Source organism: Sus scrofa, chromosome 16, assembly GCF_000003025.6.
Source record: "Sus scrofa isolate TJ Tabasco breed Duroc chromosome 16, Sscrofa11.1, whole genome shotgun sequence".
Classification (NCBI taxonomy): domain Eukaryota; kingdom Metazoa; phylum Chordata; class Mammalia; order Artiodactyla; family Suidae; genus Sus; species Sus scrofa.
This window is the reverse complement of record NC_010458.4, coordinates 64108825-64130806: the sequence shown is the minus strand read 5'-3', so window position 1 is coordinate 64130806 and position 21982 is coordinate 64108825. Positions and strand designations below refer to the sequence as shown.

Sequence of the window (21982 nt, the reverse complement as noted above, 5' to 3'; positions counted from 1 at the left end):
AATATTGGGCACACACTTGGTGCTGTTGATGAATAAATTATAAAAAATGTTTGCCAGTGAATACTCAGGCATTTCTGAAAGCTGCAAGAACTCTCAGGGGGATGAGGGGAGAGAGAGAAACCCAGTTGCAGAAGCCCCTCTATAAGTCACATGGCTTCTGGCACCATCTCTCCTGGTTCTCCCTTCTCTGCTGATACTTCCTTTTAAGATCCAAAAGGGCACAGCTGACTTAAACCATCTCCAGGGCCAGACACTCCTGGGTGAAAATGAGGGGCTTCTCGAGAGGAAATGAAAGAAGGTAGAGATGTGGTTTTGCCTTAAGTTTCTCTGTTGTGAACCACTGGACGGACTCATTTTGAAATAGAAAGAGGGGCCTGAAAGCGTGATGTAAGTGCAGGCGTTTGAAGTCTCTGCTGGAGAACACACAGAGGTGAGGAGGGATTCTCCAGAATTGTCTTGCTGGAGTCTTTGGCTAGGATGTGGGCTGTGGTAATGGAAAGGGCACAGAAATAGAAACTAGACCATCTGGGGTCTTCGATTCCGTGTTTTCCAAAGGGCAAGTGCCATGTGAGGCGATATTAGGCTGTTAGGGGAACAATTTGTAAACAGTTACTAATTGCACATGAGAACTTCTTTCCATTTCAAGGTTTTTTCTGATTCCCTTGAAGAGGAAGTCTCAGTTTTGGGCTAGTGTGTCTCTAACGCCTCTCCATCATTTGCTGAACTATCTTTTTAACAGAGAGGCGTCCTCAGATACAGAGGTTTCAGAAGGCAAAAGTATCAGGTCCAGAGGGTCTCATCCTTGGCTCTCACTCTACAGAAAAAGAGCTGTAAAAATTACTTTTGCCTGGTCTCCTCCTTCCCCTGAAGAAATCTGTTTTAATCGGTCAGAGATAGGGCCTGGGCATTGGGACTTTTCAAACCTCTCCAGGCAACAGTTTCTAATTAGAATTTTATATTGTATATATTAATCTATTTATGGCAGGAGATCCTGATTTTCTATTTAAGGTAATGCGGTAGAATTTCTTCTCAATGTCAGTCGATTTAGGTAAAATTAGCAAGTGTCTGTTTAAAAAAATGGCACAGTGCAGGTGGCATTTAGATATGGAGATAACAGTGGAGTTCCCCTTGTGGCACAGCAGAAACAAATCCAGCTCGTATCCATGAGGATGCGAGTTCGACCCTGGCCTCACTCAGTGAGTTAAGGATCCGGTGTTGCTGTGGGCTGTGGCTTAGGTTGAGACACTGCTTGGATCCTGCGTGGCTGTGACTGTGGCATAGACTGGCAGCTGTAGCTCTGATTTGACCCCTAGCCTGGGAACTTCCATATGCTGCAGGCGTGGCCCTAAAAAAAAAATAAATAATTGAAAAGAGGTTCAAACTCAAATGCCTTCAGCACCAAAGAGGTGACCCAAATGTATGGCTCTGCCGAGGAAATTGGGAGTGGTCAGGGCTGTGGCCAGGTGAGAGCACAGTCTCATCATAAAGGTATTCAGATTCAGTTTCTAAAAATATGGTGTGATCTAAATAATAATTCTGCAAGATAACAATTGCCGGTTCTTGGATATGGCAGTTTCTAAGATCTCCTTTAGTTCTAAAAATAAGTTTATGATAGTAAAAGAAATTCAAAATTTCTGCTAGAGGTTTTTGATATGATGGCTATATTCAGAACCCAGGGGCTTCCTTGATTATAAGGCCTAACACTTATAATAAGAGCTAAAATTCATATGCTAAATTCTTTAAAACCGTTGTCTTATTTAATCCTTTCCGTAGCCCTGTGAAGTCAATACGTTTCTAACTGCCTCATAACAAATGAGGAAATTGAGAATTTAAGTCTTTTGTGTATGGTCTCTAAAACAGCACCATCCAATAGAAAATATAATGTGAGTCATGTATGCCATTTTGAATTTTCACAGTCATATTTTTAAAAAGTGAAAAGAAAAAAGTGAAATTAATTTAATAATATATTTTACATTACTTAGAACAATATCATCTCAAAATGTAATCAATATTAAAATTAATCACTGAGGTAGCTTACATTGTACTCAGTACTTGAAATCTGATTTTTTTTTTTTTTTTAAACATAGCTTAGAGTTTCCAGTGGGTTAAGAATCCAACTGCAGTGTCTTGTGTTGCTGTGGCGTGCAGGTTCAATCCCTGGCCTGGGAACTTCCATAGGCTGTGACTGTGGCCATAAAAAATTAAAAAAATTAAAAAACACCCCCCAAGCTTTATTGAGCTTTAATTTATATACTATACAATTTCCCATTAAAGTGTACACTTCACTGATTTTTAGTACATTCACATTTGTGCATCCATCTCCATAGTCAAGTTTAGAACCTTTTCATCACCTTGAGATGAATCCCATACTCTTTAGCTAATTACTCTCCTGGTACCCTGGCCACCCTCTCTTCCCTAAGTAACCACTCATCTACTTTCTAAGGGTTTCCCTACTCTGTTCATTTCATGTAAATAGAATGATACATAGTCTTTTGTGACTGACTGCTTCTTTTGTTTTCAAGCTTTATCTGTGTTACATGTATCAGTACTGCATTCCTTCTTATGCGCAAATGCAAATAATAATATTCCATTGTACGGCTGTATCATGTTTGGTTTGTCTGTTGATGGATATTTGAGTTGTTTTCACCTTTTAGCTACTATGAATAATCCTGCTATGACATTTATGTACAAGTTTCTGTGTTGACATGCATTTGAATGTCTCTTGGGTAATTACCTAGGGTTGGAATTACTGGGTCATATGGTAACTCTATGCTCAGTCGTATGAAGAACTTCCAGGTTGTTTTCCAAAGTGACTGTACCGTTTGACGCCCCCTTCTGTAGTGTATGAGCTTCTATAGTCTTACCAACATTTGTTGTTTACCTGACTTTTTTATTCTAGCCGTCTTTGGTGGGTGTGATGTAGTATCTTATTGTAGTTTTGATTTGCATTTCCCTGATGACTAATGATATAGATTATCTTTTCATGTATTTATTGGCCATTTAAGACCTTTCATGGAGAAATGTCTATTCATATCCTTTGCCTCTTTTTAAATTGGGTTATCTTTCCATTATGTAGTTATAAGTGTTCCTTATGTATTCTAAATATAAGTCCCTTATCAGATAAATGATTTGCCAGTATTTCCCCCCATTCTCTGGGTTGTCTTCTTACCTCTTTTTTTTTTTTCTTTTTTTCTTTTTAGGGAATCACCTGTGGCATATGGAAGTTCCCAGGCTACGGGGTCGAGTTGGAGCTGCAGCTGATGGCCTACACCACAGCCACAGCAACACAGGATCCGAGCAACATCTGTGGCCTATATCACAGCTCACAGATCCGAGGCCAGGGATCAAACCTGCATCCTCGGGGATACTAGTCGAATTCGTTTTCACTGCACTACATGGGAACTCCATCTTCTTACCTTCTTGATGGTGTATTTTGAAGCAGAAAAGTTAAATTTTGATAAAGTCTAGTTTATCTATTTTTTTCTTTTATTGCTAGTGCAGCAAAAGCTCTAGGATGGAGGTATGTAGTTGTAAACACTTCATTAAGTGAAAAAAAAGATCTCAAATAAGCAATCTTAATTTATACCTTAAGGAACTAGAGAAAGAATAACAAACTAAGCCCAAAGTTTGCAGAGGAAAGGAAATAAAAAATATCTGAGTGGGAATAAATGAGAGATAAAGAGACAATAGAAAAGATAAATGAAACTATAGCTTTTTTTTTTTAAAGATAAAATAGACAAACTGTTAGCTAGCTTTACCAAGAAAAACAGTGAGAGGACTCAGATAAAAATTGGTAATATTCTTGTCTCTAATTGTGGCTTTTCTTTTTCTGCCTAGAGAAGTTCTTTTAATAGAGCTGATTTGGAGGTGCTGAATTCTCTTAGCTTTATGCTTGTCTGATAAGCTTTTGATCTTTCCATCAAATCTGAATGAGAGCTTTACTGGGTAGAGTATTCTTGGTTCTAGATTTCTGCTCTGCATCACCTCAAATAAATTTTGCCACTCCTTTCTGTCTTGTGGAGTTTCTGCTGAAAGATCACCTGTTATCCTTATGGGGGTTCCCTTGTATGTGATTTGTTGATTTTCCTCTGTGGCTTTTAATATTTTTTCTTTAAACTTAAGTTTTATCAGTTTGATTAGTATGTACCTTGCTGTGTTACTCCTGGGTTTATTTTGTACAGAATTCTCTGTGCTTCTTCTGTTTGAGAGAGTGCTTCCCATTTTTGGGAAATTTTTAGTTATGATCTCTTCAAATATTTTCTCTGGCCCTTTCTCTCTTCTCCTTCTGAAACCCCTGTGATGAAAATGTTTAGTGTTGTCCCAGAGGTCTCTTAGACTCTCCTCAGTTTTTTTCATTCTTCTTTCTTTATTCTTTTTTTTTTTTTTAATGAGAGTTGCAACATTAATTTCAGGTTCTCTCTCTCTCTTTTTTTTTTTTTTTGTATTTTTTTTTCTTTTTTGCCACACAGGCAGAATGTGGGAATTCCTGGGCCAGGGATTGAACCTACACTGCACAGCAGCAACCAGAGCCACAGCGGTGAGAATGCAGGAGCCTCAACCCACTAGGCCATCAGAGAACACCCTCTTTATTCTTTTCTGTAGCAGTGATTTCTGCCACTCTGACTTCCACCTCAATTATTTGTTCTTCTGCCTCTGTTAACCTGCTATTAGTTCCTTCTAGATTATTTTTCATTTCAGCTATTGTGCTGTTCACCTTGCTCTTTAAATCTTCTAGCTTTTTGTTAAACATTTTTTTAAGTTCTCCATCTGTGTCTCCATTTTTTTTCCCAAGTTCTTGGATCATCTTTATGATCATCACTCTGTTGAAAACATAGAGTTATTCATGGAATGAATGGGCTCTATGCTCAGGGTCAGAAGGTCTGGATTAAATACTTCTGAACCTATTATGTATCAACTGTATCAACCATGTGAACTTGAGCAATCAAATGAAATTAAAAAAAAATTTGTATGGCCACACCTGTGGCATACGGAATTTCTTGGTCATAGATTGAATTCAAGCTGTAGCTGTGACCTATGCTGCAGCTGTGGCAATGCTAGATCCTTTAACCCACTGTGCAGGGCGGGGATCAAACCCGCACCTCTGCAGTGACCGAAGGTGCCGCAGTTGGATTCTTTACCCACTGTGCCATGGCAGGAACCCCTCAAATGAAATTTTCTTAGCCTTAGTTCCTTTATTTATGCAATGAGGATAATAATGTTTCTCTGAGATACTGAATATAAAAGTTCTTTATATGAAGTATAAAATCATAATGAGACTTTTTAATGTGATAGAAAATGTCTTATATGTCCCAAATTTCTTTCTCTTTGGATTTCCATGGTATTAAAAATTCACTCCTTTGGAATAGACATTTTGTTGTGTTTGGTTCTGGCTAAATTATGTTTCCTGGAAAAGATAACATTTTTACACTTCTGTAGCCTTTAACATGTCGCAGGAATTCACAGACTTCATTGTCACTAAAGGCATGGGATATAGGAGAGATATCTTTTGATGGAGAAAGCAGCAAATAAAGATCTGAAGCACGCAAAAAGGAAGTTCTGGAAGGGCAATTTTAAATGAGCACTAGGGAAAAATTAAGAAGTCTTTTATTAGCTGGGTTAGGCTAGGTTATGCTACAATAAAAATCCACCTCAAAATTTCAGTAGCCTAACCCAGGAAAGGTTAGTTTCTTGTCCATATAAAGTTTGCTCTGAATCTATGCTACTCTCCAGGGATGGAGGCAGGAGTAGTTGTGTAATTTACATTTTCGTGTGGGGGACATAGTAGGAAGTCTTAATTAAACAACTTTAATAAATTTAATATAGTTTAAATGAGATAATTAAAATCTTCCTATGTCTTGGTGGAAGATTTTACAGTTTATGTAGGAATAAACTTTAAAATATATTTAATATACTATTGTGATTCTGTATGGTTCCTAATTTATTATTATTTTTTTTTTATTTTTAATATATTTTTATATACTATTGTGATTCTGTATGGCCTTCCACCTAGAGTTTAGGTATGATTATTGCATTCTCCTACTGAAAGTTGTATCATGTGGCTTAATGAATGTATGTGTTTATGGGGGGGGATGGGACACATCATTTGAGTTAGAACATTAACAAAAATGCTACCATTTATGTACCATACTAAGGGCTTTAGATATCCTGTCTCATTTAATCCTCAAAACAGTTTCCCGAGGTAGGTACTAGTGCTGTACCCACTTCATAGCGAGGGAACTGATGTTCAGAGGTGTGAAGTAGTTCGACTTCAGTCACACAACCAAGTTAGACCAAATTCAGGTCTGGTTGGCTCCAGAGACCATGACCTTAACTATAATGTAATGCTGCCTGTCCCTTCCTGTCTCTGGATAGTACATCCTGGGTGTACAGATTTATCGACAAACCAAAATTGATGAGGATGATAAATGCAATAAAATGGTGGGGGTTATATTTGATTTGGCAGCATTTGGGCTCTAGTTTAGGCTGCCAAAGGTGTCCTATTGTACATGTTTAACATTCCTTAACATTACTCCTTTCGGTTAAGACTTTGTGTGTGGTACACCCATTTAAATGCAAATATCTTTCTCAGGCGCAATAATAATTTAACGGCAGTCATTATGACTACATCATCAAAAAACCCAATTTCTGTCATCAGGGAATTGTCAAGTACAGAAGCCGAAATTTAAAATAGAATTGCTAGAAGGCAATTAAATGCAATATATACTCAAATGAGAATTTAACTATAGTTGATTGGAAGGTGCTTTTCATATAAACATAATGGGAAAGCCAGTGATGGAATGGTTTCATAATGGTCAATTATAATAATCAGGAAAGACTTCTTGGAGTAGGTGGCACTTGAAAGGAGTCTTGAAGTCCTGGTTGACATGAAAACTGTATGTTTGTCTAATAATCCTGATTTCCTAAACCACTCTCTAGTAATTGTCTATTTTTTTTCTGCCCGTAACAGTCTCTCTCCATTTTCTCTTCTTTCTTGACACTAATTTAAAAAATGTAACAAACCCGACTAACATCCACGAGGATGCGGGTTCAATCCCTGGCCTCAGTGGGTTAAGGATCTGGTGTTGCCAGGATCTGTGGTGTAGGTCGCAGACACAGTTCAGCTCTCGCATTGCTGTGGCTGTGGTGTAGGCTGGCAGCTACAGCTCTGATTTGACCCTTAGCCTGGGAACTTCCATTTGCTGTGGGTGTGGCCCTAAAAACACACACACACACACACAAAATGTGACTTGAGTAGGGCTTCATCTTTTCAAAGATCTCTCTCCTAGGTAGTGTTCATTGGCTTAAAGGTAGGCACTTGATCTACTCTGAACCAGTCCTGATACTCAAACTTACAGCCATCATTGATGAGTTCAGTGATGGGTAGTTGACCCAAGACAAACCAATCAGCTCTGTTTGTAGGATTTTTGAGTTTGGGACTAGAGAAAGTAAGTCTGGGCTCCTCTGTGGGTTTGTGCATTGTGAGATCTGAGATACTGGAGCTGCAGGCAGCCATGCTTCTGGCTGATCTATTTCAAGAAACAATAAAGTTGACCTGAAGAATGAAACAAATGAGAGGCGCAGAAGGGTGTTGGTAGCATTTAAGTTTCCGATTCTAGGGTCTTTGAGATCCACTTTTATGCACAGGTTTGGTTGTTGAATCTTCATATGAACAACTTCTAATATTCCCCGCACCCACCCCGACTCCCACCATCTATCTTTTGCCCTAAGCTTGTCTAAGTTGAATTTTTTTGTCACGTGCGACTAAAAAGAGTTCTGACCAGTATTTCATTGTGACTTCACATTGAAATACATAGAGAAGGGATTATCTTTATTTTATAGAGGAAAAAGTGAGGCTCAGAAAATATAACTAAAATACTAAAAAAAAAAAGAGAGAGAGAGAGAGACGATCCAAAGCAAATACCCACATACCCACTCTTCTCACACAGGAGAAAACACTGGTAGGTACACAGAGATGCAGGCAGGGAAAGTTTAGGAGACTCAATATATAAACTATGAATAAAATAGTTTCCCATGGTTGCAGGTATTTTGAGTTCTCTGATGCCAAATTTTGGTATCATTTTAGGTTGGGTTTTTTGTTGTTTGTTTTTGTTTTTGTAAGCAAAACCTTGGCTTTTGAGGAAAAAGTAGGAAGCCTGATTCCACCACAGCAGCCACTTCCCATTTTACTTTAGGTCCATGGGGTTACCCAGGTCTGAAATAAGTCATAACTCTCTGTTTGTCTCTTAGTGATGTAATACTGAAAAGAATGGCTTTGACAAGGACCAACTTCAAAATGGTACTTCATGATTGTTTCATTCTTATCAAAGCATGCTCAAATCTGCATTAACGTAGGGATACCGAAAATTCAGAAAGAACAATCCCTGGAATTTAAGGACAAATTTTGTTGTACTGTCTTTAAAAAAAGAAAAGATGGAGTTCCCGTTGTGGCACAGTAGAAGTGAATCCGACTAGTATCCATGAGGATGCAGGTTTGATCCCTGACCTCACTCAGTGGGTTGGGGATCTGGCATTGCCATGAGCTGTGATGTAGGTGGCAGACTTGGCTCTGATTTGGTATTGCTGTGGCTGTGGCTGTGGCATAGGCCAGCTGCTACAGCTCCGATTGGACCCCTAGCCTGGGACCTCCATATGCCGTGGGTGTGTCTCTAAAAAGAAAAGAAAAAGAATTTAGGACATTTAAAATTTTATCTCCCTTTTATTTTGAATAAGATTTAAGGTGGTTTAGAAAGATATAAAAATATAGAAAGACAATAAGTTAAACATAGAGGAAAAATAGAAAAAAAAAAAAACAACAGTAAGAGTTAGAAGAGGGGCTTATAAATAACACATGTGACATAGCTCTATATATATTTGACAGCTGGTCCCCAGTTTGGGCCTTAAGCTTTCTTGTCAGTGCAACAGGGAAACCCAGCCAATTACACAGTTTGCAATGTCCATGAAATAAAACAAAACCAAGTCCTTGGGAGAAGTACAACTGTATCTAATCCTGTGACCAAAAATAAATGTGCCTCTGGGTTCTTACAAAAAGAGTGCTATGTTATATAAAGTCAAAGGCCTCAAGGGCTCCTTCCAGGAGACTCAGGGATAAGGTTCACAGCCCAGGTTCTCATAGCCAGCAGTATTATTTCTCAATTTTTCTTTTTCTTTTTCTTTTTTTTTTAAGGGCTGCACTTGAGGCATATGGAAGTTCCCAGGCTAGGGGGTCACATCAGAGCTGCAGACACTAGCCTCCGCCACAGCCACAGCAACACAGGATCTGAGCCATGTCTGAGACCTACGTCAGAGTTCACAGCAATACTGGATCCCTGATCCACTGAGAGAGGCCAGGGATTGAACCTGCATCTCATGGATACTAGTCAGGTTTGTTACCACTGAGCCACTACGGGAACTCCCTGTTTCTCAACTTTTAATCATTGTTATGATTTCTGCCATATCTACTTACTACATTTAAAAATTATTAACCTAATGTATTTTTTGTCTTTTTTTTTTTTTTGGTCTTTTCAGGGCCACACCCATAGCGTATGGAGGTTCCCAGGCTAGGGGTCCAATCGGAGCTGCAGCTGCCAGCCTATGCCAGAGCCAGAGCAATGCCAGATCTGAGCTGTGTCTACAACCTATACCACAGCTCATGGCAAGGCCGGATCCTTAACCCACTGAGCCAGGCCAGGGATGGAACCGGCCACCTCATTGTTCCTAGTTGGATTCATTTCCACTGCACCATGATGGGAACTCCAAACCTAATATATTTTTATATTTTTAACATAGGTTTCACTAGTATTCTATTTTAAACTTAATTTCATCTTAGCAAGGTAGATGGGCTAGCTCTATTTTTCTAACACTCTTTAAGTTTATAAGTCTATCATAACCAAAAAATTTCTGATGTACCCTCCTCCCTCCCCACCCCAGTGCTACACTTTGGGAAACACTGCTTAGGGAAAAAGACAAATGCAATATTTGAATAACCATGACCTCATTACGTTTTTGTTTTTGTTTTTTTTTTTTGCCGCACCCACAGCATGTGGAAATTGCTGGACCAGGGATTGAACCTGAGCCACAGTGACAATGCTGGATCTTTAACCCTCTAGGCCACCAGTGAACTCTCCTCATTATGTCTTAATGTCTCTCTAGCGAAATATTATGACCATCAGAGTTGAGAAAACTGAGGTTGAAGAATTTGCACAAGGTCCCACCATAACCGAGCCAGATAAAGCTCAAGTCTTCTAATGAAATTCCAGTCCAGATGAATGTGTGGAAGGCCGTTGCCCCAAACCGAAGTTCAGGTCCTGTTTGACCGTTTGGCCCTTTGCTTCCTCCCAGGATGCCTCACCCGCTGCTTGGTGCACAGATGCCAGCCTGTGGTTATTGGAACCTGTCTGCCAGACCAAAGGGAGGAAATCTGCCAGACAAGATGTGGAACCTAAAAGCGGAACGTCACTAACTGCTGTGGGCATCTCTGCCACTTCATGACCCGTGGACTTTTGGGGAAGTATTTTTGTGGCTCACCAGTCTCTCATTAGGCAAGGGCCAGTTCTCCTGGGCTGGCCTTCTCTACTGGTGGAAAGTACAGCTGGGAGATTTGGAATGGTTGCTGTTTGACTCTGATTCTTGGCCATGAGCTTTTTTGGTAAGATCCTGAGCTGAAATTTGCTGTTGAGGATTGCAGGATTCCTTCTAATCTTTGGGAATGTTTTGAATCATAACTGGCAGTGGCTTTCCGAAGGCAACTTGAGCAAGCTCAGGGAAGAAGCCATCACCCTCTCTCACATGAATGTGCCTTTGGGTAAATCACCCTGAACCCCAGACCCAGAAATGCCATCTGCCTTTTTCCTGAGCCCTGATTTAGAGTGTAAACCTTTTTCTTCTTTTTTACATGAGTAGATGTATTGTTTTCTGCTTCCTCCTTCTCTTAAAGGGATTTTTAAAGTCTCCTGTAATTAAAAAACTTTTTATTATTGAATATTTTTTTATTTTGAGATAATCATAGATTCATGTGCCTTTGTACAAACTGCTGCAGAAACATCCCATGTACCCTTGGTCCAGCACCAGGGATGAACTTGGGTGTTTTCTGTCAACATGAGACCATGTGTTAGTTTTACCCATGGTTTCAGGCTTTATCACTCAGGAGGTACATCAACATTTATTTTGATATCAAGTCGATTTGTTTCATATTTCTTTATTTTTCCATTGGCAAATTCTTTTTTGTTAAATTATAGTTGATTTATAATGTGTTAGTTTCAGGTATACAGCAAAGAGATTCAGTGTGTATATGTATGTGTTTCTCTCTCTATAGTCTTTTTCAGATTCTTTTCATTATATGTTATTATATGATATTGATTATAGCTCCTTGTGCTATACAGTAGGACCCTGTTGTTTATCTATTTTTAAAATAGTGGTGGGTATCTGTTAATCCCAAGCTCCAGATTTATCCCTTACCCCCTCCCGTTTAGTAACCATAAGTTTGTTTTCTATGTCTGTGAGTCTTTCAGTTTATAAATAAGTTCATTTGTATCACTTTTTTAGATTTCACATATAAGTGATAGCATATGATATTTGTCTTTCTCTAACTTCACTTAGTATGATAATCTCTAGGTCTATCCACGTTGCTGCAAATGGCAATATTTTGTTCATTTTTATAGCTGTGTGTGTGTGTGTGTGTGTGTGTGTGTGTGTGATACATCTTCTATACCCATTCATCTGTTTATGGACACTTAGGTTACTTCCAAATCATGGCTATTGTAAATAGTGCTGCTATGAGTATTGGGGTGCATATATCTCTTGAAATTAGAATTGTCATCTTTTCTAGAATATATGCCCAGAAGTGGGATTGTAGGATCATACGGTAGCTCTATTTTTGTTTTGTTTTGTTTCTTTTTAGGTCCGCACCCATTGCATATGGAGGTTCCCGGGCTAGGGGTCCAATCGGAGCTACAGCTGACAGACTACGCCACAGTCACAGCAATGTGGGATCTGAGCTCTGTCTGTGACCTACACCACAGCTCACGGCAACGCTGGATTCTTAACCCACTGAGCAATGCCAGGGCTCGAACCCACAGCCTCATGGTTCCTAGTCAGATTTGTTTCTGCTGCGCCATGACGGAACTCCCTGGTAGCTCTATTTTTAGTTTTAGGTTTTTTTTTGTTTTTTTTTTTTTTTTTTTTTTTTTTGAGGAACCTCCATACTGTTTTCAGTAGTGGCTGTACCAATTTACATTCCCACCACAGTGTAAGAGGGTTCTCTTTTCTCCACACCCTCTCCAGTATTTGTTGTTTGTAGACTCTTTGATAGTGGGCATTCTGACTGATGTGAGGAGGTACTTCGTTGTAGTTTTGATTTGCATTTCTCTAACAATTGCTGATGTTGTGACTTGCTCCATATTTTCCCCTTGCCTCCTGTGGTCTCTTCCCAAGGGTGGCTGTTAGCCTGTATATGCTTTGAGTAAGACAATTTGATATAGGCCCTGTAGTGTAGTGGTTCATACTCTGGGTTTGCTTCTTTGATCTTCCATTTACCACCCTTGTCAGAGGGTGTGTTGTTTACTCTCATTGTACCAGTTACTTACTTATAAAATAGGGATAATTTGACCTATGTCCAAGGATGGCTTGCAAATTACACAATATCATTAATATTAAGGACCCAGAAAGATATCTGGCATACAGTAAGTGCTCTACACATGTTAGCTATTATTGTTCATATTTCCTTCTTCCTGGCCCTCCTATTTGAGGCATCTATCTACTGTTTCTGATGCATTGGTCCCCTGGGAAAATTCACTTGGTGTTGCCCAGAGCCCTCAGGATGCCAAGGCTGCATTTATTAATTCATTAAAAAAAATGTAATCGAGGCCTGCATGTGTCATTTGGTTCTAAGCATTAGAGTCATCAGCTATGAACACTGTAGAAAAGGAGCTTGTGTGCTAGAGTGCAGGACTGACAATAATCATAAAACAAAGAAATGAGCAAAACACTTTCCACGTGCTCACTGTTACGAAGAAAAATAAAATGGTGACATGATAGAGAATGAATAGGTAGCTACTTCACATTGAGTGCTCAAGAAAGGCCACTCTGAGGAGCTATCATTTGACCTGAGGTTTGCACAACAAGAAAGTATCATCTCATTTAAAAATCTAGAGGAAGAGGGGTTCCCACTGTGTCTCAGTGGTTTAAGGACCTGACCTGGTCTCCATGAGGATGAAGGTTTGATCCCTGACCTCACCCAGTGGGTTAAGGATCCAGTGTTGCTGCAAGTTGCAGCATAAGTCACAGATGTGGCTTGAATCCTGTACTGACATAGCTGTGGAGTAGGCTGGCAGCTGCAGCTCCAATTTGACACCTAGCATGGGAACTTCCATATGTTGCAGGTGTGTGCCTAAAAAGAGAGAAAAAAAAAAAATCTAGAGAAAGAGTGTTTTGGGCTAGTGGAACAGGAAGTACAAAGGCCCTGGGGCAGGAATGAACTTCACTGGTCCAGGGAACAGGCAATAGGTCAGAGTGGCTGGAGTACACAGATTACGGGAGAAGAGGAAAGCTGATGAAGTCACTGAGCTACCCAGGGGCCATACCACACACAGGCCTGGCAGACCAAGGCAAAGGTTTTGATTATCTTTTAAGTCCTAGACAGAGGGTTTGAAGCACAAGAGTAACACGACTTGCTTTATGTTGAAATGTCTCACTTTTGCTGTAGCATGGAAAGATGGATTGGAGGGTAACAGGAGAGGAAGCAGAAAGGCCATCAGTCTCAATGTGAATAGGTAGGGAAGTAGGTAGGAAAGGCAGGGAGAATGGCTCCTTCCTAAACTCTTTCCTTTTCCATTCATTCATTCATTTATTCCATGGCACTTTCTTGAGTGTCTGTTACGTATCAGCAGCATGTTAGGCCTGGGACTATACTGATATATGATATTGTTAGGAGCTTTGCTACCACTGAACTGTCAATGAAATGTCCCTCTCAGTTTCCTGGGTCCTCGAACAGTGCTGTCCATACATCTTCTTTCATGAACCTTAATCCTACAGTCGTGTACCTGAACCAACCACATGCACCTTCACGTGGGCTCACCACTGGGGCGAGGAACCATGTCAGATTCTATTCTCCTAGGTACCCATAATGTCCTGCCTCCCTCAGCAAAACACCAGAGATGCAAATGTGGGGATGCAGAAGAGACGTGGGGGGTGAAGGAAGGCCTCTGAACTGACCCACCAGAAGCCTAGAACCTCCTGGAAGCCCGAGTGTATTTGTGAGCTCCACGTTACAGGGGCCTCTACCTCCAAGGATCGTTGAAAGAACCGCAGGTCATAAAGATGACCTTTGTTTCTGGTCTGTTATCAATGAGGTCATGCTTTTTTTTTTAATAAGATAATTTTTTTTAAGGTAGTGAAACAACATAGCCTAGTATGAAGAGCACTTTTTCAGATTCAATTCACAACCACAGTTTCTTGTGTGAAATTCTGGGTCTAACCACATTTCTCAAATGGTAAAGAAAATGGGTAATCAGCTTTTTTTTTCAAATGAAACCAAGCACCTAATAACTGTCTTTCACTGTCTGATAGTCAAACCCATGAAACTAACTCCGAAGAAAGTCCACTATGTAGGCTAAACGCCATGATATCTTCTTTACAAAATAGAAATGACAGTTACAGTTTTTCATGGCGAGAGGGAGGTTCAAGTTCAAGGCACCAATGACCTTGTGGGTTCTTGGGGTCAGAGACCTACTCTTTGGAATGAAGAATACCCAAGGGGCATTCTAGAAAAAGGACAGGTGAAAAAAATCAGTTTAAGCTAGCTTCAGAATTTTTTTTCATGGCAGGATAATCCTTTGTTTCAGAATATTATTCAGAGACCCAACATGAAAAAGAGAAAATAGGATCTACTTTGAAAGTGGGAGAGTAAGAGTAAGGCTCGGCCTGTTGCCACCCACCATACATCTCTCCATCCCTGGCAAGTCTTAGAGCCTGAGACCTTCAGGGAATCTAGCTGGAACCTTATTGATTTAAACCATGTTAGAGAACAAAGATTGTGTTAATACCTTGCCCCCAAGTTAAATTTTCTTTAGAGTACACCATGTGTAAGGCACTTTGCTATCGAAACAGCGTACGTACCCAGTGCTACCCTTGATCTCATGAAATGTCAAGATGAGGTTCAGGGCGCTAGATCATGCACCCAAACTTACACCGTTACTAAGGGGCCAAAACTCAAAACTGGCACCAAAGCTTTTGCTTTTAACTAGTAAACTCTCCTGGCTCTTTCTCTTTGGCAGATTTCTTCAATTCTCATCAGAGCACAAGTATTTCAGGGAATGTTTATAGAAAGGAGACAGGGAGGAGGAGGAGAAAGAAAGAGTAATATGGAGGAGGCCAGGGAGAGTAGGACTTAGACTAGTGACAAAGAGGAAATTAGTGTAAAATGATAAAAACCCAAGGAACCAGCTGCTAAGAAATGAAACTCCATGGAAAATCCCAAGAAAGATAATACCAGGATGAGAGAGAATGAAGAGGTGGGGGTTCAGCTGTAAGATCACTGCTTATCAGTGGCTGAAATGCCAAAATTTCAACCAGGGCCAGACCCTAGGTTTCTATTGCGGTCTGATTACTTTGTCCTTGAAAGCTGGATTAATATTCACCAACAAACAAATCAACTTCACGAACAGATCAGGAGACTGGTCCAGGACATAGGAGTCCTGCAAAATTGACTTGGACTGCAAAATGAACTGGATTTTGGGCAAGCTCATAAAGCCAGACAGTGCCCAGGCCTTGGATGGTGGCTTTCCGTAATGTCAAAGCATCATTTTCCCCCCATTTACCGAAGTTTTAGCTAGGTTGCTGAGATGACTGGCTGACAGTGAACTCACCCAGGGGACAATCCAAAAGACAGGAATCTGACTGTGGGATGTATTGTTCTCCAAAGGAATAAAGCAGGGAAAAGAAACATCTTGGCTTGTTTGTTGTGACCGGTCTCTGCCATTGGTTGGTTCACTCAATACCTCTAGTGTTGACACAGTGGAGCACCCACCTCACGGGCAGAGTTGGTGGCAGAGCTTCTAATACTGTTAGGGGTTGGCTGAGTGACTGGGTGACAGTTGTAGGGAAGTGCCTGCCCCGAGTGTGAGGGGCAGATGGCTACCTGATTCTGTGCCTCTGTTCATCTCTCTGAAGCACTCCACTCATATTTATGCCTTACCTGCTTCTTCAGGTAAGGGATGTGGGGTCACAAGCCAGGAGTGCTGGAAGGCACCTCGAGTCTTATAGGAAGGAAAGGAGAGAAACATTCAATGAGGATATTCTGTATCCAGGCAATTCACAGGCCTTCTCTGATCAGATTTTTTTCTTTTTTTAAGGATAGGCACTATTACCTCCTTTTTTGTTTGTTTGTTTGTTTTTGGGGGGAGGGCTACACTTGTGGCATATGGAAATTTCCAGGCTAGGGTGGAATTGGAGCTGTAGCTGCTGGCCTACAGCCACAGCCACAGCCACAGCCACACTGGATCCGAGCTGCGTCTGCAACCCAACCACAGCTCACGGCAACACTGGATCCTTAACCCACTGAGTGAGGCCAGGGATCGAACCCTCATCCTCATAGATACTAGTTGGGTTCATTTCTGCTGACTCACAATGGAAACTCCTAGTATAGCTCCATTTTGTAAGAGATACTCAGAAGTTTCTGAGACTTGGAGAGATTGTGTTGTCTGTCCAATTCTTCTCCACTCCTTGTTGCATCCCCTTCTCCTTTAGCTGCCCTGCATCCTTTTAGATGCTTAACCCAAACTCAAGGACACCAGGATAGACACCAAAAGGCTGGTCAGGGCCACTCCATGGGCTAAGCAGATAACATGGCTATGGGAAGCAGTCACGAAAGGGGTAACAGGGAGAGGAGGCTAACAAATGAAAAGTACATGTAAAGGCATTCAGCTTTGAGGAAAATACATCGGTGAAAAGGATAAATAAAGTCAGAGCTTTCCAGCTTGTAGCTTCCTGACTAGATCAATCCAATTCATTTCCAATCCCAGGGTTTAATTTTTTTTTTTTTTTTTTTTTTTGCATCCTGTCAAAACTAGCATATCCCTTTTCTGTTCTCTTCAGGCTCTGCTTTCTGTTGGTAGGAGTGGGTGGTGGCAATGAGCTAATCAGACATGCTAACCTCTACTGTGGGCCAATTAGCCAATGGGCAGCTCTTCCCATGACTTATTGCCATAATTGGATTAAAGTACATCCCTTCTGATCTTGACCTGAAGGATTGACAAATGGTGGGAATTCACACTTCTGTGCCCAGCATCCCTGGGGACAGCACCCAGTACAGGGCTGGACAGGAACTGACGTGTGACCCAGCCTGTTTCTCTGCAATTGTGGCATCAATAAAATGGCTGGAGTCTATTATTTGGACTGAGAACTCTGGTTTCTGTATTATGTGGCGGCCCTACAAGGGGGTGGGAGGTGACAGGGGTGGGGGAACCATGACAATTTTAAAGTTATTTCTGCCCAGCTGTATTGAGAAATAATTGACATGCATCACTGCATCAGTTTAACGTGTACAGCATGATGGTGTAGTTTACACAGATGGTGAAATGATTACTGCAATAGGTTCAGCTAGCATGTATCTTCTCGTATAGATACAGTCAAAAGAGAAGAAAGAAGAGTAAAGGAAAAAAAATTTCTCCTCGTGATCATAACTCTTAGAATTTACTCTCTTAACAACTTTTCTGGACTGTATGCTTGAGTGTAGAAAGATTGTAATGAATGTAAAATGGGGGATCTGGGAGGGATTTTCCATAATTGTGGAAGCTCAGGTTTCAGAAAAATAAAGACATGCATTATCTTGGGTTTGTAGAAAGTTTTCTTGTTTACACAAAGGCTTTCCTATTCATCATTATATTCAGGTCTCTTACTGGCTCTCCGCATGGAAACGGGGAGGCAGTATTATTTCCACGGCATAGATGAGGAAACCCAAGTTCCCAGAGGTTGAATTTCCCAACAGCCAGTGCACACATTGCGCTAAGGGCGTGGGTGTGGCAAGCCTTACTTCAGTGGCATCTGCAGTCTTGCGGTTAGATTTCAGGTGTGGTGAGGAGAGGGTGGAGATGTAAGATAATTCCTCAGATTTCAACACTTGGCAAGGCTGGCTGTTTTGCATAAGCTGACAGCCAGCTCTGGTTCAGGTACTCTCCTGACTTTACTTTCCAGGTTTAAATTGGCTCCTGGCCCTGGGTTTCCCAGGTATGGAAATGGCACCACCACTGCTTGAAGCAGAGGAGCAGCTGGAGCGCCAGGCCCTCAGCCAGCCTCACCCTCCCACTCTGGGGCAGGTTGGAGGCTGGGTCGCTTCTTCCCAGTGTCTGTGCTTCACATGCCGGTGCCAGCTTCTCTCCCTTTTTTCCTTTACCCTTCCCTTAATTATGTGCCATGGAAGGGGAGATGTCTCTTTCCTCCTTTCACCTCCTTTGCCTCCAAGGAGGGTGAGAAAATGGCAAGAAAGTCAGGCTGGTTGAGGGCAGTACGCCAGTCCGAGTGCTGTGCTCCTGACATCGGAATGTCAGGGGACTTTAAGTTCACTCTCGAGGACCTCACAGCTGTTTGGGATGGTTGGTCAGTCACATAGCAGTGTATATGAGTTAGGAATCAAAGCAACAGAGGTTTTAAGAGTCTTTCTTTCTTCTGAATTCCCTGATGTTTGGAGCTTGGTGGCCCAGGACTGGTCTGATTGCTCTGTGGTGTCAGCATTATGCAGATTCCTTCTTTTCTCCTGATCCTTTTTTTTTTTTTTTTTTTGAAGGATTGCTTCATGGTCAAAAGATGGCTGCTAGAGATCCAGTTTTCATGTCTCAAACAGGAAGAAGGAGAAAGCACTAAATGCCAACAGAGTCTAAGACCAGATTATACCCTCTTTGAACTGATTTCCTGGAAGCCCCGCACCAAGGTATTGACTTAACATTTCCTTGGTTGCCCCATCTGCAGAGGTGGCTGGGAGATGTTGTGTCTGTTACTTTTTTTTTTTTTTTTCTTAATTTGGGCATATTGCTATCTCCGACAATACAGTCTTTGTTATTATGAAAGAAGAGAAGCAATGTTGGGTAGATCACTAGTAGCCTGAGCTAATCTAGACAATTTTAGTGCATGGCGGTACATTCAGTGCATTCTGCTGAATGCGTGGTTAATTTATTTAGCTAAGTAATTACACCACTCTGGGTCTCAATGTTCTTACCTTCAAAATGGACATAATAACACCTTGTAGTGACTAAATTTTTAGGAGCATTATGAAAATTCAGTGAATTTTATGTCACTATCTTAGATCTACAGGAGGTATACCAGAAGTGCCTAATAAATGTTAGTTGTGCTGGTGATTACAGCAGGTAATGATGATCCATCTTTTTTTTTTTTTTTTTTTTTTTGGCTACACTGTGCTTGGAGTTCCAGCTAGGTCTAATGGAGCTGTAGCGCCCACGCATGGGATTGAAGCATGTCTGTACCACCAGCTCACGCCACGGATCTTTACCACTAAGTGAGGGATTGACCTGCATCCTCATGGATACTGACAGTTTACATGCCATGATCTCTGATCTTGTCAGACCGCACTTCTGCTCGTATGTGTGTTTATGATTCGTTTTTTTTTTTTTTTTTTTTTTGCCATTTCTTGGGCCGCTTCCAGGCATATGGAGGTTCCCAGGCTAGGGGTCAATCGGAGCTGTAGCCACCGGCCTACGCCAGAGCCACAGCAACGCAGATCCGAGCCGCGTCTGCAACCTACACCACAGCTCACGCAACGCCGGATCGTTAACCCACTGAGCAAGGGCAGGGACCGAACCCGCAACCTCATGGTTCCTAGTCGGATTCGTTAACCACTGCGCCACACGGGAACTCCAAGTTCTTTAGTGGTCAAATAGGAGAATGAGAGAACTTGCCTCTTTGAAATGCTCTCATTATGGAGATGATCCGTGTACAGAGCTTAACAAAGTGTGTGGTGTATCACAGGTTCTCAGCGAATGTTACTCATTATGATGGGAAGCATGGAGAAGGGGTGTGTGACCGACTCAGTGAGGCTCAGTCAGGAAGGCTTCCTGGGTTAGTGGTCCTGGGTTGTGTTGGGGCAGGTGTAAAGGGGGAGCCAGTGAAGAAGGTGGGCAGGGTGTCACCAGCTCATGGTCTGTTTTCAGAGCAATGATGAGAAGCGTCTGGTGAGACCGGGCCTCAAGGTCAAGGTAGGAAGCTGGCTGAGGTGAGGTAGGGAGGAAGGCAGTGTTTGGGACCTGGAGGGCTTGTGTGCCATGATGAGGAGCCAGCACCCTTGCTGCCCATCTCGTGGGGCTGGTTCCTGAGGGTGGATGAGGTCACATGCACAGAATCAGACAGGGAGTTAGCTGATCTGAACGGTGCTTGGATTGTTGGCATCTGTAAACTGCTACCTGTTAACCGAAGGCCTGAGGCTCCAATGTTGCTGGGATCCTCTGCGAACAGGCCATTAATCAAATAAGGATGGCCACTTTGGCAGAGAAGGGAATGCTAATACCTGGGAGGCTGATCTTATGACTGGGAGAAAGGAAGGCTGCCAAAGGCTCTTGCAGGGATACTGTGTAGCGTAGGGAACTGTATCCAATCTCTTGGGATAGGACATGATGGAAGACAGAATGAGCAAAAGAATGTATATATATGTATGATTGGGTCACCATGCTCTACAGCAGAAATTGGCACAACACTGTAAATCAACTATACTTTAATAAAAAATAATGTTGACCCATTTCTACCGAGCTTTATTCTCCATTAGAAAATAAGGACAGATTTATTTATTAGATTCCCCTAGAAATTATGGTGTTTTGAGGCAGCCCAAGAGGTAAATTCAGAGGTGAGGAGAGAAAGAGGAGGTGCTAGGAAGATGGGGACATGGTGCTTAAGGGATCAAAGGGGCAGCTGGGGCCTCCGTGGGGAGGTAGAATAGAAATAGCACTTGACGTTAAGTCCTGAGTACTTGAGTCCAGTTTCACCTCTGACCCCAAGTTCCCCAAAACTATGTACAGTGTTCTGTAAAAGACGGACAATACTTCCGCTACTGGCCTGACCAGGCTCTTTGATCAAATGAGAAAACACATGGCTGGAAAGTGCACCCAGAATAAAATGCAACCACTGCCCCCATCTCCCAGGCCTCCTGACACATAATAGGACACACTAGCCTCTTTCCCACCTTTATCCATGTGATCCTTTTCCTACTAAAACATTTTTAAAATTTTTTGTATTTTTTATGACCGCTCCTGGGGTTTATGGAAATTCCTGGGCCGGGAATTGAATCTGAGCCACAGATGTGACCTACACCACAGCTGTGGCAACACTGGATTCTTAACCCACTGAGTTGGGCTGGGAATTAACCCAAGCCTCTGCAGCAGGCCAAGCTCCTGCAGCCGGGTCCTTAACTCACTGCACCACAGTAGGAACTCCTGTTTGGAACATTCTTCGGCTGGTGCTTTCCAGGCTTCTATCAGTTTATGTGTCACTTTCTCAAAAAGGCCTTCCCTGGCCTATAGACAGCATGCTCTCCCCTCTGAGCCTCTCCTGCCTAGGACAGTTCGTGGTTAAGCACTCAGGCTCAGAATCAAGTCTCTCAGGTTCAAGTTCACCTCCGGCACATACCAGCAGTGTGACCTTGGGCAATCACCCACATTCCCTGTGCTCCCCTTTCTGCATTTGTAAGGTGAAGGTTATAAATAATATATACCTCACAAAAGTAGTATGGACAAGGATGACTTTAATAGATGTCAGCTATTATTACTATTTATCAGAGCAGGGCACTTTATTTCCTTTCTAGAACTAACCATGTTTATAATTAATTTATTTGTATATATGCTTATTAGCCATCACTCACCCTTTTCCATAACGGGATATTGATGAGGGCAGTGATCATGTCTTTCTCATCCTTTCTTATATACTCTGAGAATAGCTTGGAACTAGAAAATGCTCAAGAAATAGTTGTTGGGGCCAGGAATGTACTGAATGA

The 21982-nt window shown here is 41.7% G+C and overlaps 1 long non-coding RNA gene across 3 annotated transcripts in view; it reads left to right on the top strand.

The window, feature by feature from the left end:
* Positions 1-21982, top strand: part of LOC106508256 — a 52458-nt gene that overhangs the window by 11428 nt on the left and 19048 nt on the right. For all 3 annotated transcript variants that reach the window (XR_002339669.1, XR_002339667.1, XR_002339668.1), the window contains 2 exons: positions 10339-10645; positions 18776-18919. This is a non-coding gene — a long non-coding RNA (uncharacterized LOC106508256). The remainder of the gene's footprint in view (positions 1-10338; positions 10646-18775; positions 18920-21982) is intronic.